At 41.6% G+C, this 19,403-nt stretch overlaps 1 long non-coding RNA gene across 1 annotated transcript; it reads left to right on the top strand.

Moving 5' to 3' along the window:
• Nucleotides 1–2,319: 2,319 nt before the first annotated feature.
• LOC137095874 (uncharacterized) lies at nucleotides 2,320–17,992 on the top strand. The gene is made up of 4 exons (XR_010909025.1): nucleotides 2,320–2,577; nucleotides 2,711–2,839; nucleotides 9,368–9,496; nucleotides 17,812–17,992. It is a non-coding gene; the product is annotated as an uncharacterized lncRNA (long non-coding RNA).
• Nucleotides 17,993–19,403: the final 1,411 nt, after the last annotated feature.

Below are 19,403 nucleotides of genomic sequence, written 5' to 3'. Positions count from 1 at the left end.
TTCCAAATGAAGGAGATCTCAAGAAGTGATGTAAAACCTCTAAACAGAAGGAGGAGTTCTAGTTAACCTTGTACATGGCTGAGAAAGGTTTAACTTTACCAGGAGACAAGTGTGTGTAGAATGAAATCAAACAATAAAAAAGAATAATTTGTATGAATACTGGGATTAAAGTCATGAATAGCTTGTATTGTGTGCATTCTTCAAACATACTTTGCTCCTCCAAAATTCTGTTCTTTTTGGATACCAACTTTCTTGTTGGCATCAAGAACACTCCCACAATAAATGTTGCGGGCCCTAAAGTTGTCACAGAAGCGGCTTTACATTATTATGTGGATAACATTCAGTCTCTCTATCTCTCTAGCTTCTGTCTAGTTATTGATAAAAGAAATATTTATAGGTTGTTTAGGTTGGCCAATTTCAAAGCACCCTGATTTTCAGAAATGAACGGTTTGTTGTTTTGTTTTGTAAAGAGAACACAGTGTATGAACATTTAAAAGCAATGAATTGTGTTTAACAGCAATTAAACATCCTAAGCATAATGCACGGAACATAGAGTCCTTCACATACCACGGGAATTCGGGGAAACTTCCTTTCCTCCAATGATATATAAAGAAAGGATGCCCCACTTCTTCCTTCTATCTGGTATTAGACTGCTGGGACTCTGGAGGATACAACACTCAGACATGAATGCTTTCTATCTTCTCCCGCTCTTTTCCATTCTGCTGTGTTTTCCAGGTGAGAAAGAAATATATTTGTATCTGCACTTCACTTACTTCACACTTACCTGATCCTTCGTAGCTCGAGGATGATTGCCTTCCGGATGTGTCTTGACGGTACGTCCGTAGGTGGCTGTGGAGCCCTATTCTTGATCCACATCTTTTCCCTCAGTGAGGACATTGGTTTTCAGGTGGAAGGAAGTCCTAGTCAGGGTTGGCTTGATGTGCCTTCTTCTTGGTACATTTCTCTCTTTCTTCCTCCTTTGTGCCTCTTCCACAGCACTGCTGGTCACAGCTGACCTTCAGTTGGAGTGCTCAACAATCTGTTTTCTGTTCTTGAGTTTGGAGCAGAGTAGCTGCTTAGGGGGATGTGTGTGTGTGTGTATGTACACACACACACACACACATACTGGGCAGAGGTAGGAGAAATTGCAACCTGTGGATCACATGTGACTTTCCATATCGTTTTCTGTGCCCAAGCTCACCAGTCTCACCTAATTCTTTTATAGGGAGAATTGCCTTAAATTAGCTCCAAATACTGTCCACACGCAGCAGCTTCACTTCAAACACCCTCTGTCCCCAATTACAAAAACTGGCTGCAAAACACAGGGAGAAGAAACCAGAAGTTATTTATTATTTATTTACTTACAGCATTTATATTCCGCCCTTCTCACCCCGCAGGGGACTCAGGGCGGACTACAATGTACACATATATGGCAAACATTCAATGCCAATTAGACAACGTATATAGACATACACAGAGGCTATTTAACTTTTTCTGGCCGCCAGGGGAGCTGTCGCTTTCATTGTCCATCTGTGACACTGATAAAGGACTTCCGCATTCCCCGCATGCTTTGTTGGAGTGCTTTTTGCTGGAGTCTTTTTATGGCCTCATAAATTATTTAATTAGCCTCCCCACACATAGGTGATACCTAATTTTCCTACTTGACAGATGCAACTGTCTTTCAGGTTGCAAAGGTCAACAACAAGCTGCACAAAATTGGCCGGAAGCTCACTCCGACCCGGGCTGGCTTCGAACTCATAACCTTCTGGTCAGAGTGATCTTAATGCAGCTGACACTCAGCCAGCTGCGTCAAAATACCTTCAAAAGATTGTGGGGTGCACCACTGGAGTACGGAATGGAATTAGTCACCCATTCCTGCTCATCCACAAGCCAATATCTACAGAACAGATGCAGGGGTATGTGTATATGTACGTATGCAAAGCAACATGTTTATGAATATAATTCAGGTATGTCTGCTATAGTATTGCAACACACTATCTCTGTGTTTCAAGATTTCATTTTGGGGGTATATCAAAATTGTAGAAGGAATGCAGTTTGACAACATTTGAATGGCCATGGCTCAACACCATGGAGTCTTGGGAGTCATACTTTGATAATGTTTTATTCTTTTTTGTTTTCTACTGCTTGATGTGCCTCCTCTTGGCATGTCTCTCCCTTTTGCTCTCTATTCATGCCTTTTCAAAATCCATAGCATTGCTGGTAACAGCTGATCTTCAGTTAGAGTGCTCGAGTACCAGGGCTTTGCAGTTCTGAGAGTTTGTTCCACATTTTAAGATTATCTTTAGGCCCATCATTACATTTCTTTTGCTGTCCACCAACATTCCTTTTTCCATTCCTGAGCTGAATGTGACATAACTCTTAGCTCTTGGCACAGAGATCATTGGCCATTGCTTTTCTCTGAGATTGGAAAAATGAGATTTGCCTTATACGGTGCAGCTACAGAATTAATCCATCTCAGCAGTACTTTACAACAACAACAACAACAATGGTCCTATGCAATGGAATCTTTGGTGTTGTAGTTTTGTGAGGCACCAGAATCCTTTGCAGAGCCATATGGTGAGAAAATAAACTCTTCTTTTTGTGGTTAGTGGAAATTACAATGGATGGCTTTTGCTGGACGGAAAATGCTTTTGTTGTTTGAATCTTCACTTCTGCAGCGAGTGGATTGACTTCTTTGTTCCCTTTAAAGGTAATGAAGCTGCAACAAGATTCGATGATTGTGAAGGACGCTGCAAGCATATGTGTGCTGAAGATGAATATGCGGGATTAAATGGAATGTGCCGTCGTCATGGAATGGTTATGTGCTGCAAAAAAAGAGGTAACATTCCTCCACATGGATTATGTTATGGGGGTAGGGTTGAAGCTAAGCACTACAGAAGGTGAATAGATGTGGGCTAGGCTATAGTATAGCAACTATGAGAAATAAATCACTGCTGACCAGAAGATGGTAAGTTCAAAGCCTGAGGCGGGATTGAGCTCCCGACTGTTAATATCCCAACTTACTGTTTACCTAAGCAGTTCGAAAACAGTTGAGATCTGTGAGTAGAAAAATTAGAGACCGCTTAAAGAGGGGAGGTTAATATATGACAACATAAAAATGCTGGAGAGCAAAGAGTAAGATGGAAATCCTAGGTTCAAATAGGCTTGGCATCATAGTGGATGAAGCAAAGCTCCCCCCGCGTAGCCAGAATCGAGCAACCTCCAAGATCCAAAGTTGGAAAATACTGTTGAATGACCTCTATCTGTCTGTATGTCTTGTATGTCTAAAATGGGATCGAATGTTTGCTGTGTATGTCTGCAATGTGATCCACCCTGAGTTTCCTTCAGAGTGAGAAGGGTGGAATAGAAATACTGTAAATAAATAAATAAATAAATAAATAAGCACACTGAAAGGCAATGAAGGACCTCATTCTACAGTTTGAGTTTCCCTTATCCAAAGTGCTTCGTATCAGAGGGTTTTTTTAATTTTAGATTTTTTCAGACTTTGGAATACCTGTACTTACATATAGTGAATGAGGGATGGGAGGAAAGGGACCTAGTCAGATGTCCAGCACCAACTGAGCTTTTCCCCAAGGAGTCTTGATGGGGATAGGAGAAGAGAAGGAACGAGGGAGGATCCTACTTATACACAGGCCTTTTAAGAAAGGCAAAAAAGGGAAATTACCCCCATAAATATTTTTATTTTTTCTCGGATGGATAGAGGTGGCATCCTATAGAGTCACTGTGCACTCTTCCTCATAGCCCATCTCCAGAGCTTCTGCCCTGCCATGTGCTTCTATTGGACAGATTGAAAGTGGGCACAGAAGCATCTGAGGTGCCTGCTTTTTACAGGGACCTTGTGTAAGTGCGCTTCTTGAACACGTGACTAGCCTGCTTTCCCAAAATGCCGAAGTGCGCAGCTGACAGCAAAAAGTATAGGTCTTTGAAGTATTGCAGATTTCCGGACAAGGGGGAGTCAAACTCACCAAGTTTCCTCTTTCCTCAATGGCTTTGAATGCCAGAGCAAACCACAAGCCCAGTGCAGATGGCCTATGTTTGGAAGACTCAGGATCTTCCTTTGGTGCCAAAAGAACCGGTTTGAAGGTGCTTGAGACTTCCAACGTTGTTCAGGTTGGTTTGAGCATGAAGCAGAAGTCTCAAGGGTAAAAACCCCCCCCCAAAAAACCTCAGAACTGGTGCTGAGAGGTAACCTAAATCTGGGTCTTTTAGAGTCAAGTCTCTTACGTCCATATGGTAGGAACTCTGATGGCAGAATGAAAAGAAAGGAAGCACTCCCCTCCTGCAGGAAGGGGTGGAGCCAAACAGTACTGATTGACAGCTATAAGTAACCAATCCATACAACTATACATAAGCAGGGTAAAAGGAGCAGGATTAAGCATGATACAACAGTTTAAATCTTGCAACTAACAGTTCTATACATAGGTGGTGCCACTCGCGCCATCACAACAACTCCCAGAAACCCTCTGCCAAATACTAGCCATCAATAGAAATATTTAACATTTCAGTTTCTTGATGAGTTTAGTAGGTCTTTCATATTATATGTGTGGGTTGCTAAAATGAAGTTATTCCACAACAATTTGTACAATGAAGTGACATAATGTGCCATGGTTCCAAGCAATTTAGAACTCTAAATGCTGTTTTCTTTAGCACACTGAATTGAATCTAGAAAGATATTGAATGACTACCAACCACATCAGACAGGGCTTGGCATGTGTCCTAGGATGTTTCCCTGCCAGTCTAGCGATGGATGGGTGCGCTTCCCATCCACTGACATTGCTGAACTTTTGGCAGAGGCCCTGCCCACAATTGGACGAATTGTATGACACATCCCTGCCAACATGGCAGCTTGCCGTTGTTGAGCTGGCTCAACATAGAACCAGAACAGATCCTTGCAGCTTTGGTGACACGTGTGATGGAGAAAGCATCGCCACGACGGAGTAGGATACAGGGTGATGACATCACCCCACTGTGCTTCTATTTCTTTGGCACAGCAGGACAATTCACCTGGCTCATGTGATAAGGTTGTATGAGAAACCCCATACAACACTTAACGCCGTTGAAATGAAGGCCCTCTGGCTCAAGAATACAACGGAGCCATTCTGGGGGACCTATAAAATGTCTAGAGTAGTTAATCTCATGCTGGTACGGCTGTACCAGGAGCTGGAACTTTATTTGCTTTGTATTAAATTAAAGGTGGCTTCCTTTGGTTGCAGTCGTAGGGCAAGTCACCTGTCCATCATCGTTAAATTTTGGTTCCGCCCCTTGTTCAGGGCAATTGGGAAGGGAAGGGAGCCATTTTTAGTTAGTCTCGGTAAGGAAACCTAATTTAGAGGTTGTGTACATGTTTCTCCTGTACAAAAGCTTCAACCCGTAAAACTTTCCGGGGGAGAACTTTCTTAAGAGCATCCAAAGATTTCCAAAGATTTCCAGGGAAGCAGCCCTAAAGTTTTGAGGAATTTCGGAAGGTAAACAGTTTGGAAGACCATAGAACTCCAGCTGGAGAATCTACTGGCCTTACTTGTAGGTCCACTCGGTGCTCAAGACGCAGTTCGACCCGGTAGAGGAGCCCACATCAGTAAGGCTTAGATTACAGTCAGCCTGGGAGAAGTTAAAAAGGGATTTTCCTTAAAGTCAAGAAACAGTTATTGAAGACAATTGATTGTCCCTCGTGGACATGATTAGGAAGCCACCAGTTGCATAAAGGCCTGGAAGCATTTGTTTAACTTTATTGAAGACAAGAGAAGTTTCTGTTTGATTGTTCATTAATAAAGGACTTTGTTATACTTCACAAGCCATCTAAAGACCATTTGTGGTGAAAAATCCTTGAGAACTTCTCTTCGGGGGCCCCTGGCTTCCCGCTGGGCTCAAGTTGCACGTCCTATTATAAAGGGAATTCTTTACAGGCCCAGCGCGTGACAGAACAAATCTGATTTTAGAAAAAAGATTGTGTGGCAGTGAGATTCAGACAGTATTGCAAATATGTGTTTCTTAAAGGAATTGCACTGCTCACAGGTGCTCTTGGTGATTAGTTCTCCAGTGTAGAGTTCTTCCAAATGAAGGAGATCTCAAGAAGTGATGTAAAACCTCTAAACAGGAGAAAGAGGAGGAGTTCTAGTTAACCTTGTACATGGCTGAGAAAGGTTTAACTTTACCAGGAGACAAGTGTGTGTAGAATGAAATCAGACAATAAAAAAGAACAATTTGTATGAACACTGGGATTAAAGTCATGAATAGCTTGTATTGTGTGCATTCTTCAAACATACTTTGCTCCTCCAAAATTCTGTTCTTTTTGGATACCAACTTTCTTGTTGTCATCAAGAACACTCCCACAATAAATGTTGCGGGCCCTAAAGTTGTCACAGAAGCGGCTTTACATTATTATGTGGATAACAGTCTCTCTATCTATCTAGCTTCTGTCTAGTTATTGATAAAAGAAATATTTATAGGTTGTTTAGGTTGGCCAATTTCAAAGCACCCTGATTTTCAGAAATGAACGGTTTGTTGTTTTGTTTTGTAAAGAGAACACAGTGTATGAACATTTAAAAGCAATCGATTGTGTTCAACAGCAATTAAACATCCTAAGCATAATGCACGGAACATAGAGTCCTTCACATACCATGGGAATTCAGGGAAACTTCCTTTCCTCCAATGATATATAAAGAAAGGATGCCCCACTTCTTCCTTCTATCTGGTATTAGACTGCTGGGACTCTGGAGGATACAACACTCAGACATGAATGCTTTCTATCTTCTCCTGCTCTTTTCCATTCTTCTGTGTTTTCCAGGTGAGAAAGAAATATATTTGTATCTACACTTCACTTACTTCACACTTACCTGATCCCTCGTAGCTTGAGGATGATTGCCTTCCAGATGTGTCTTGGCGGTAGGTCCGTAGGTGGCTGTGGAGTCCTATTCTTGATCCGCATCTTTTCCCACAGTGAGGACATTGGTTTTCAGGTGGAAGGAGGTCCTAGTCAGGGTTGGCTTGTTGTGCCTTCTTCTTGGTACATCTCTCTCGTTCGTCCTCCGTTTGTGTGTCTTCCACAGCACTACTGGTCACAGCCGACCTTCAGTTGAGTGCTCAACACTCTGTTTCCTGTTCTTGAGTTTGGAGTAGAGTAGCTGCTTACATACTGAACAGATCCTTGCACACATACTGGGCAGAGGTAGGAGAAATTGCAACCTGTGGATCACATGTGACTTTCCATCTCCTTTTCTGTGCCCAAGCTCACCAGTCTCACCTAATTCTTTTATAGGGAGAAATGCCTTAAATTAGCTCCAAATACTGTCCACACGCAGCAGCTTCACTTCAAACACCCTCAGTCCCCAATTACAAAAACTGGCTGCAAAACACAGGGAGAAGAAACCAGAAGTTCCCTTCAAAAGATTGTGGGGTGCACCACTGGAGTACGGAATGGAATTAGTTACCCATTCCTGCTCATCCACAAGCCAATATCTGCAGAACAGATGCAAGGGTATATGTATTGTATGCAAAGCAACATGTTTATGAATATAATTCAGGTATGTCTGCTATAGTATTGCAACACACCATCTCTGTGTTGGAAGATTTCATTTTTGGGGTATATCAACATTGAAGAAGGAATGCAGTTTGACAACATTTGAAATGCCATGGCTCAACACCATGGAATCTTGGGAGTCATACTTTTATAATGCTTTTGGTCTGGAACGGCCGTACCAGGAGTTCCAGCTTACCTTGCCATTTGTGGATTGTTGCATGTATTTTAAGGTTCTGTGCATTTGCAGTTAGATGGCTTTCCTTACTTTGCAGTTATTGGGTCAATGTCCTGTCAATTATCATTAGGTTCCATAGTCCCACCCCCCTTTTGGGTTTTGGGGGGAATAGGAGCCATTTTAGGTCAGTCCACACAGAGAAGTCTTTCTTACAGGACGTAAACCAGGACCTACTGTGAAAGTCTTCATCATTTATAGCTTGGCCGGGGAGAAATAGCCCCATAGCTTGGCCAGGGATATACAGTCTCAGCACAGCCTTTGCTGGGGACTTTACAGTTTGTTGAGGAACTTACAGCCTCACAGCTCTTGCTAGGGATCCAGTCCCACAGCGCTTCAGCCAGCCATCATTGGGACGTGAACATCTTTCTCCTCCTGGAAGTTCTGCAAAGGGCTCTGTTTCAGTAAGGGCCCTTCGTGGCAACCATAAAGCATTTTGGACCGGCTGTAGGGGCCCCACGCCAACAGAAGAGAAGACAGTTTGCCCAGGGAGAGGTCGGGGATTTTACCATCAGTGAAGAAACAGTTGCCTGCCCTTGGGGGCAAGATCGAGAAAGCTAATAGTTTGTTAAGAAAACCTTGAAGTTAATCATTGAAGATTTGTTATTTGTTCAGTAATAAAGATTTTGTTGCATCTTTAAAGATTTTGAAGCCCATCTTTCAGGAAAATCCCTAAAACCCTTCTCTGAGGTAACCCCGGCGTCCTGTTGGACTCACAGAAATTATGTCCTGTTTATAGTCTTTTATAGGAGCCCAGCGTGCGACAGCACAGTTTTATTCTCTTTTGTTTTCTACTGCACACAATCAGGGAAACATTCCTTCCTAGTCCCGTACTATTATTTTGATTGGAATTTACATGGAAGTTGTCATCTTCATCGTAGGTGATCATACATGGCTGAGTATGATGGTTTTCTAAGGGTAGGGGTTTGGTAGTGGGTCAGCAAGAGTCTGTGGAGACCTATTCCAAATCTGCATGGTCTTTTACAATGAAGACATAAACTCTTCAGGTGAAAGGCAGTCAGGATAAGGGTTTGCTTGATGTGCCTTCCTCTTGGCATGTCTCTCCCTTTTGCTCTCTATTCATGCCTTTTCAAAATCCATAGCATTGCTGGTAACAGCTGATCTTCAGTTAGAGTGCTCGAGTACCAGGGCTTTCCAGTTTTGAGTGTTTGTTCCACATTTTAAGATTATCTTTAGGCCCATCATTACATTTCTTTTGCTGTCCACCAACATTCCTTTTTCCATTCCTGAGCTGACTGTGACATAACTCTTAGCTCTTGGCATCATTGGCCATTGCTTTCCTCTGAGATTGGAAAAATGAGATTTGCCTTATACGGTGCAGCTACAGAATTAATCCATCTCAGCAGTACTTTACAACAACAACAACAACAACGATGGCCCTATGCAATGGAATCTTTGGTGTTGTAGTTTTGTGAGGCACCAGAATCCTTTGCAGAGCCATATGGTGAGAAATTAAACTCTTCTTTTTGTGGTTAGTGGAAATTACAATGGATGGCTTTTGCTGGACGGAAAATGCTTTTGTTGTTTGAATCTTCACTTCTGCAGCGAGTGGATTGACTTCTTTGTTCCCTTTAAAGGTAATGAAGCTGCAACAATATTCGATGATTGTGAAGGAGGCTGCAAGCATAAGTGTGCTAAAGATGAATATGTGGAACCAAATGGAATGTGCCGTCGTCATGGAATGGTTATGTGCTGCAGAGATAAAGGTAACATTCCTCCACATGGATTATGTTATGGGGGTAGGGTTGAAGCTAAGCACTACAGAAGGTGAATAGATGTGGGCTAGGCTATAATATAGCAACTACGAGCAATAAATCACTGCTGACCAGAAGATGGTAAGTTCAAAGCCTGAGCGGGATTGAGCTCCCGACTGTTAATATCCCAACTTACTGTTTACCTAAGCAGTTCGAAACCAGTTGTGATCTGTTAGTAGAAAAATTAGAGACCGCTTAAAGCGGGGAGGTTAATATATGACAACATAAAAATGCCGGAGAGCAAAGAGTAAGATGGAAATACTAGGTTCAAATAGGCTCGGCGTCATAGTGGATGAAGCAAAGCTCCCCCCGCGTAGCCAGAATCGAGCAACCTCCAAGATCCAAAGTTGGAAAAAACTGTTGAATGACCTCTATCTGTATGTATGTCTTGTATGTCTAAAATGGGATCGAATGTTTGCTGTGTATGTCTGCAGTGTGATCCACCCTGAGTTTCCTTCAGAGTGAGAAGGGTGGAATAGAAATACTGTAAATAAATAAATGAATAAATAAATAAACACACTGAAAGGCAATGAAGGACTTCATTCTACAGTTTGAGTTTCCCTTATCCAAAGTGCTTCAGATCAGAGGGTTTTTTGACTTCCGGTAGTGGCAAGATGGCGGACTGAGCAAACTGGCGGACGGAGCAAACTGGAGACGCTCGTCGTAAGTTTGCCCCCTCTGGAAACCTCTGGGAGAGTTGCTCCCCCCTGCCCCGTGGAATAAACAGGGCAGTCAATACCGCTGGACTTGCACCCCTGGATGGCTGAGGTACAGAGTGGGAGGCCCGACCGAGGCTGAGTAAAGCCGAGGCCAGACCAGAACGCCAGCCACTATTTTAACTTCACACCACCGAAGAAAGAAACTACAAGGACGCCTGTGTAAGGAATGAGAAAGAAAGAAGAGAAGATAAGAGGGGGAAAGAAAGAACAGACGCAACTGAAGATAGCCGAAGATTTAGAAGGTAATACAATAATAATAACAAGGGGTCAAGCCTAATCTGGAATCCAATCGAAAGCAACTGAAAGTAATAAGTGAAAGTAACACAGCAAGAGGAGAATGGATGAAGGGAAAAACTAACCTAAAACCACGGAGAAAGGAAAGACAGGGAGAGCAAAAAAGCAAAAACGTGGAGGTTTTAAAGAAGGACAGGGGAGATAAGAGACGAAAAGGAGACGACTGAGACCACCCTAGCCTCCCAACCTCCAACACCCCATTAATCCCCTTCCTCACCAAAACCTGAACCTGACCACAGTCGAGGCAAAACGCCACACGAAGCCCGAGAAATTCAACAAAATACAACAAAAAAAAAGAACCCAAATTAGAGAGGGCAAACCCTTCTCAATACAACGCCCCCCATCCCACGCTCCCCGCTCTACCAGAAGAATCCTCGGTTGAAAGCCTTGCGGACAATCACCACTCACCACTCATCCCTCGCATTCCTCACAGTCCTCAAGACCGTCGCCCACTAGCTCCCCTGCGCAGAGGCCGAGAGGCCTCCGGGACAAGGCGCGCGCCGGAGGGCGCCCACCTCCCTCGGAAGCCAGAAGGAACTGAGGAAGAGAGGGGAAAAGAGGAGGCGAGCGAGGAAGTCTCGCGAGAGAGACAGAGAGAAGCGAGAAGAGCGAGAGGAGGCGAGAAAAGGTGAGAATAGGAAACACCGCGAGAAAACAAGACCCAAACAAGGAAGTTGACACAGAGAAATTAGATAAATTAAAAATAGACCCGGTGAAAAGAAGGAAGGAAGAGCAAGAGGACTAAGAAATAAGGATTATAGAAAACATAACAATCATAGAGAAACACCAGTGGAGGGGAGACAGAGGATTGGCGACTATAGACCATAGAGCAAAAGAAAGAGTTGAAGAGGAACGAAGTGGAAAAGAGAGGAACGAGGGGAAAAAAGAGGGAAAGAACACTTGGAAAAATAAAAGACCCTACCCAGATACAAGCGAAGAAACAAATAGTAACCAAAACAGAGACAGAAATAAACAAGAAAACAATAACACAGCCATAACAAAGATAACCAGAGAAGCCCTCAAACATTAAAATAACAACTGGAAGAAGACCTAAAGACCCTACCATTCAAGAGGAAAGATGTCTGCACAAAAAAAACAAGAAAGGGACAAAGAAAAAGACAAAAGAGCGGGCAACAAGAAAGATGCTCCAACACCAGTAGAAGAACCCAACATCAAAGACGTACTGGCAGAAATAAATAAACTATACCTTGTAGTACAAACGATGCAAACAAACTAAGACACACAAAACGCGGCCCTCAAAAAAGAAATAAAAGAAGACCTAAAAGAAATGAAAAAAGACCTGAAAGAAGAACTACATGTAGCTCTTAAGAATGAATTGAAGGAATTGAGAGACAACATTTTAAGGCTGACACAAGAAAATAATGACCAGAGAAAAGAGAATGAAAATATAAAGGAACAACAATTAGACCTAAGAAAGAAGGTGAAAAACATGGAAGGAACAATTACATCTCTAAAACAATATAAAGAAGTGCAAGAAAGTAGAGAGAAGGAGGCTCAACTCAGATTTCGAAATGTACAGGAAAGCGACCAGGAAAATATTAGAGAAATAATAACGGACTTAATAGCCAAAATATGTAAAACCACCATAGTAAATGCGGAAAAGAATATTGATAGGGTCATAAGGATTAATTCTAAGTACGCAGAAAAGAATAAAGTCCCCCGAGATGTGTTAGTCTTCTTCACCAAAAAAAAACGCAAGAGATGAGATCCTCAGAGAAAATGCAAAAGAGTCTACAATGTACAAAGGTAACAGAATCGTGATCCTCAAGGAAATACCTATAACAATATTAGAGAAGAGAAGGAAATACCATTTTCTAACAGATGAACTGAAAAGAAGGAATGCACGATTTAGATGGGAGAAAACAGAGGGACTGATGGCTACATGGAATAACACAAAATACTGGATAACATCAGAAGAAAAAGCCCAAAACTTCTGGGAAAAAGTACTGCAGAGAGAACCTCTAAAAGACTTTGAAAAAGGAGCCGAAGAAGGAGAGTGCCCAAAATCACCCAGGACAGAAGGGGAAACTAACGAAGATGAGAGCAGTGAGGACACCTACCCAACAGAAGCCGAACAGAATAGGAAGAAAAGAAGAAGAGCGAGGAAAAAGTCCCCAAAACAACTCAACCAAGAGGCAGATTCGGAGAGAACCAACCACAAGACAACAAATAAGGTAATAAAAAACAATTATAATGGATATAAGTCTTAAAATTGTGTCCCAGAATGTAAACGGCATGAACTCGCCGGGGAAAAGGAAAAGGGTTTGGCATTGCCTGAGGAAAGAAAGATGTGAAATAATATGTCTCCAGGAGACGCACATCATTAAAAAACATATGCACTATTTAGAGAATAGCAGTCTGGGCAAAATATTGCAAGCATGTAGCACAGAAAAGAAAAAAGGTCTGGCCACATATGTTAAAGATAAGCTACCTTCCAAACTAGCCTTTGCTGACAGGGAAGGAAGAATTCTAGGGGTGCTGGTGGAGATACAGGGACAAAACATTTTGATTTGTAACGTATATGCCCCTAATGGAGGAAAAGTGAAATTTTGTGAAAAACTCCGCAGTCTGATATTAGGAACAGACTATGATGAGTTAATGATAGTAGGGGACTTCAATGGAGTTATAGATATCAGTAAGGATAAATAAAAAAAAGGGACAAAGCCCACATCACACCTCAACCCTTCCGATAGCATGCCTCCAGATGTTAGAGGAACTGGGAACCGTAGACACATGGAGAGACCAACACCAGAATGACGTAGATTACACCTATTTTTCAAATCGTCACCAAACATGGTCACGGATAGATATGGTTTGGTGTTCAAAACTACTAGCAAAGAAAGTGAGAAAATCCAAAATATTGCCAATCCACACCTCTGACCATGCCCCAATACTCACAATAATACAGGAAACCACAAATTCAAGAACATCATACATGTGGAAATTAAAGGATTATCTGATCAAAGGGGAAAAAAATAGGGAAAGATATAGAGAACTAATAGAAGAATTCTTCACCCTTAACACCGAAAACGAGACCCCGATAGAGACAATCTGGGATGCCTCGAAAGCTTATATTAGAGGTTTTCTTATAGAGCATGCCGCCAGAATCAATAAATGGAGAAGAGAAGAACAAGGAAAAATTGAGAAAGAACTAGAAAGAAAGGAAAAAATAGCGAAATTAAACCCAGATAACCAAAAGTTACAATATCAAACCTCTATCCTAAGGAAAAAATTATCAACCTTACAGCTAGAAGAAATGGAAAAAAAGCTGAGATACGTCAGACAAGATTACTTTGAAAACGCGAACAAAGTAAGCAAATGGTTGGCTAGGAAATTAGCAATAAGGAAACACTCCAGAATTATTACAAAAATTGAAGAAAAAGGCAAAACCTTTAACCAAACATCAGATATAATAGAACAATTTACAGAATATTACAGAAAAGTATATGCAGACGATAACATACCAAAAGAAAGAGTGATGCAGTTCCTAGGCCAACATAAAGATAACAAAGATAACAGATGCCCAAAGGGAGGTATTAAACAAAAAGATATCGAGAGAAGAGATGGTAAAAGTAATCCAAAATCTACCGCAGAACAAAGCGCCTGGCCCAGATGGCTTCACTAGTAGCTACTATAAATCTTTGTGGACCAGCTAAGTACACCATTATTAAAAACAATGAATAAAGTCATGGAAGAAAGAAAAATCCCTGAAACATGGAGATATGCAAATATGACCCTGATACCAAAAGACAGCGCAGACAAGACCAAAACTAAAAACTACAGACCGATATCTCTTTTGAATCAGGATTACAAAATATTCACCAGCATACTAGGAAACAGACTGAAGGTAATATTAAGTGAAAGAATAGAAGAAGAGCAGAAAGGTTTCCTACCTAAACGCCAACTGAAAGAAAACATACGCGTAATAATAGATGCAATAGAATACTATGAGAAAAAGATACAAAAAGAAGTAGTATTTCTATTCTTAGACGCAGAAAAGCCGTTCGATAATGTAAATTGGTTCCTGTTCAAAGAGACGTTTAAAGAAATGGATGCCGGATATAACTTTATAAACGCAATAGAATCACTATACTCTGAGCAATACGCAAGTCTGTTAATAAATAGTCAAAAATCAGAAATAATTAGAATCGAGAAAGGAACATCTCCCCTGATATTCATCCTCACCCTAGAGCTACTTCTATGTAACATCAGAAGAAATGAAGAACTGAAGGGCCTACGAATCGAGAAATATACGTTCAAGATCCGAGCTTATGCCGACGATCTTGTCTGTATCATAGAAGATCCAGCAAACACCATAGATAAATGGTGGAGAGAAATAAACCGATATGGGGAAGTGGCAGGCTTCAGGATCAATAAGGAAAAAACTCAAATGCTCACCAAAAACATGACGAAAAAGAAAGAGGAAGAGATACAAAATAAAACATCAATTAGAACAACAAAAAGGGTGAAATACCTAGGAGTGACAATAACAACAAAGAATATACAATTATATAAAAATAATTACGAACAGAAATGGACTAAAATCAGAGAAAGACTAAAGAGATGGGAGACGTTAAATCTCTCCCTGATGGGAAGAATCGCGGCGATTCAAATGAATATCCTCCCAGACATACTCCATCTCTTCCAATCTATACCAATAATTAAGAACAAGTCGGTTTTTAAAATCTGGAATAAAGATATCACGAACTTCATTTGGAGAAGAGGTAGACATAGAATCAACTTTATAAACATGTGCGACAGCAAAAAAAGAGGGGGCCTGGCCCTACCAAACCTGCAGTTATACCATGACTCATCCGCGATTTGCTGGATAAAGGATTGGATAGGACTTAGGGAGAAAAAGTTATTAACCCTCGAAAGCTTCGACCTTATGCAAGGATGGCACAATTACCTCTGGAGGGGAAAAACAAAAGGAGAAAGCAACTTTAGAAACCACTTTGTGAGGGACCCCCTCATACAAATATGGGAAAGATATAAAACCAAACTTTACCAAAAAACACCGCTTTGGTTCTCCCCTAACGAGGCCAGCCAAATCAAAGGAACAGCTAGAGAAACATGGTTAACTTATAAAGAAATATTAAAAAACTCACCCCAAGGATATCTAATTAAAACACAAGAAGAACTAAGACGTTATGACCCCACACTTTCCTGGTACCAGTATCACCAAATAAGAGAGAGCTACAACAGAGACAAATTGATAGGCTTCCAAAAAGAAGACACAATATGTGAGAAAATCCTAAAGACAAACAAAAAACACATCAAGAAAGCATACCAACAATTATTGACGTGGGAAACGGAAAAAGAACAAATAAAAACCACCATGATCAGTTGGGCCAAAGACATAGGCCGTCCCATCAAGTTAGAAGAATGGGAGGAAGTATGGACAAAAAACCTAAAACTCACTTACGCTAATGAGATCAAAGAAAACTGGTACAAGCTTTTTTACAGGTGGTACCTAACACCGGAACAGATAGCTAAATTTAGCAAAGGAAAGATAGAAGGGGAATGTTGGAAATGCCAGGGAACCAAGGGAAGTTTCATCCACATGTGGTGGGGTTGTAAGAGAGTTAAGGCCTTTTGGCGCCAGATCTGCACAGAGACAGAAAAAATCCTACAAATGAAGATCAAATTAAAACCAGAATATTTCTTATTGGGAATCATAGACTTTAAGCTGGAAAAAAAATGAAAACAAGATTCTTTTCTATCTCTCCACAGCTGCCCGAATTAAAATAGCACAATATTGGAAATCGAAGGAGATGCCGACGAAGGAAGAATGGATTTAAAAAATATATGACATAATGAATATGGACTTGCTGACAAACAAACTTTCAAACAACTTAGACAAAACCCAAAATACAGATTGGAGTGGATTCCTGACCTACCTCCAAAAACCAAAGAATTGAAAGAAAAGATCAGACAAGGTCTAAAAAAACAAGAACAAGAAGCAGAAAACAAGACGTACTTATCCAACCTTCACAGACATACACGGAAGTTTCTACCTCCACCCCCCTGCCTACCCACCACCCCATCCCTTACCTCCCCTCACCCTACCTACTTGAAAGCATGTAGTTTATGAATGAATGAATGCATACCAAGCCCCCCTTCCCTCCCCAGATGTTTGAATGAGCTCCCCCCTCCTTTACCCCTAAATTTCCCCTCCCCATAACCCTTATTGACCCCCTTTTATATCTTTGTATTAAAAAAACTTAATAAAAATATTATTTTAAAAAAAAGATCAGAGGGTTTTTTAATTTTGGATTTTTTCAGACTTTGGAATACCTGTACTTACATATACATAGTGAATGCGGGATGGGAGGAAAGGGACCTAGTCAGATGTCCAGCACCAACTGAGCTTTTCCCCAAGGAGTCTTGATGGGGATAGAAGAAGAGAAGGAACGAGTGAGGATCCTGCTTATACACAGGCCTTTTAAGAAAGGCAAAAAAGGGAAATTACCCCCATAAATATTTTTATTTTTTCTTGGATGGATAGAGGTGGCATCCTATAGAGTCACTGTGCACTCTTCCTCATGGCCCATCTCTAGAGCTTCTGCCCTGCCATGTGCTTCTATTGGACAGATTGAAGGTGGGCACAGAAGGATCTGAGGTGCCTGCTTTTTTACAGGGACCTTGTGTAAGTGCGCTTCTTGAACATGTGACTAGCCTGCTTTCCCAAAATGCCGAAGTGCGCAGCTGACAGCAAAAAGTATAGGTCTTTGAAGTATTGCAGATTTCTGGACAAGGGGAACTCAAACTGTAGAAGCCATTAGCCAGGATCCTGTTGATGTTTTACTTATGTGAAGGTTACTCTTTGGAAGTGCTTGGACCTGGAGATATACAATGTGAAGCAAAAGGAGAGGACCAGAGAGCATATTTAAAATATCTGAATTTATAGGGATAAGGCCAGAAATACTTTGAAGAAATTGAAAAGCTGGATATTGAGACCTGTGATATTTTGAAATAATGGTCCTGAGAGACTGAAAGTTTTTTTAGAGGATGTGGAAAGTAGAAATGTTTAGAGATGTTACTGATACCTTCCTTTAATTTAGATTTTGGTAATATGTTCCCACCCACAGTTAGAGCCATGCAAATACTTTGCTGGGGATCTTGTAAGCTCATCTGGGTAGACGATGAATATGAGGCTACAACTTTTGTTTGATTTGGTAAGCAATATGTCTCTGATGTAAACAGACTGTAATAATCTTCTCTATATTGTAGGTGTGCATCCCGTGGGTTTCGTTTGGTAACCGTAGATGCTTCTTCAGCAGCAAGTTGAAGCATATGTGAGCAGTGATTCAGAAGAAACTTGGAGCTGCCAAAAAGCCCCTCCATGAATTCAACATCTTCTAACAATGCTGTGATATCCTGCTGCTAATAAAACCTAATTTGTTGTCCCTAATTTCTAGGCTTGTGCATGGGTCTATTTTTTAAACAAAGCCTTGTTCAGTGCCCCTAATGGCATGGCGTCCACCATCAATTTTTTTCAACCACAAGGGGACAGCAGCTGTCGAAACCCGTCTGCTTTTGGTTACTAGTGGAGTGCGGGGAGAGACAGGCAGTTACTAGAAGGGAAAGGGGAAAGGATTCCAGGAAGCAGGTTTCTTAAGCCAATGGGATTTTGGCCTGCATCAATAGGAGCATAGTGTCTAGATCTAAGGAAGTAATGCTACCCCTCTATTCTGCTTTGGTTAGACCACATCTGGAATATTGTGTCCAATTCTGGGCACCACAATTCAAGAGAGATATTGACAAGCTGGAATGTGTCCAGAGGAGGGCGACTAAAATGATCAAGGGTCTGGAGAACAAGCCCTATGAGGATCGGCTTAGGGAACTGGGCATGTTTAGCCTGAAGAAGAGAAGGCTGAGAGGAGATATGATAGCCATGTATAAATATGTGAGAGGAAGCCACAGGGAGGAGGGAGCAAGCTTGTTTTCTGCTTTCTTGGAGACTAGGATGCGGAACAATGGCTTCAAACTACAAGAAAGGAGATTCCATCTGAACATTAGGAAGAACTTCCTGACTGTGAGAGCCATTCAGCAGTGGAACTCTCTGCCCCGGAGTGTGGTGGAGGCTGCTTCTTTGGAAGCTTTTAAACAGAGGCTGGATGGCCATTTGTCAGGGGTGATTTGAATGCAATATTCCTGCTTCTTGGCAGCGGGTTGGACTGTATGGCCTATGAGGTCTCTTCCAACTCTTTGATTCTATGATTCTATGATTCTGTATTTACGAAATTCCAGGGAAAACAGTCCCAAAGCTCTGGCTGGGAACTTACAGTCTCTCAGCTTACAGCATCCAGGGGAAAACGGTTTTACAGACCCAAAGAACTCCAGCTGGAGAATCTACATAGCCTTGACTGGTAGGTCTACCCGGGACCCAAGAAGCAGTTTGGAACCGGTAGTAGGACCCACATCAGCAAAGCCTAGGGCAGTTGTGATCTGTAGATTGCCTGGGAAAGGTTAAAAAAAGGGTTTTCCTTTTAAAAGAAAAGAAGCAGTTCTCAAAGCCAGTTGCCTGTCCCTTGTGGACAAGATTAAGAAAGCCACCAGTTAATTCAAAGCCTTGAAACATTTGTATGATTGTTGTTGAAGATCAGAGAAGTATTTGTTTAATTTGTTCAATAATAAAGGACTTTGTTAAAACTTTCAAGCCTCTAAAGACTCTTCCAGAGTAAAATCCTTAGGGCCTCTTTATTGACGCACCCTGGCTTCCCGCTGGGCACAAAATGCACGTCCTGTTCAAAAGACAATTATTACAAGCCCAGTGCGTGACAGTACAGTCGCTGTGAGGTCTAAGAGAATCAGAATGGACA

The sequence above is a fragment of the Anolis sagrei genome, chromosome 1 (assembly GCF_037176765.1).
Source record: "Anolis sagrei isolate rAnoSag1 chromosome 1, rAnoSag1.mat, whole genome shotgun sequence".
NCBI classification, from domain to species: domain Eukaryota; kingdom Metazoa; phylum Chordata; class Lepidosauria; order Squamata; family Dactyloidae; genus Anolis; species Anolis sagrei.
The sequence above is the reverse complement of the archived record's forward strand: the minus strand, read 5'-3'. Positions and strand labels throughout refer to the sequence as shown.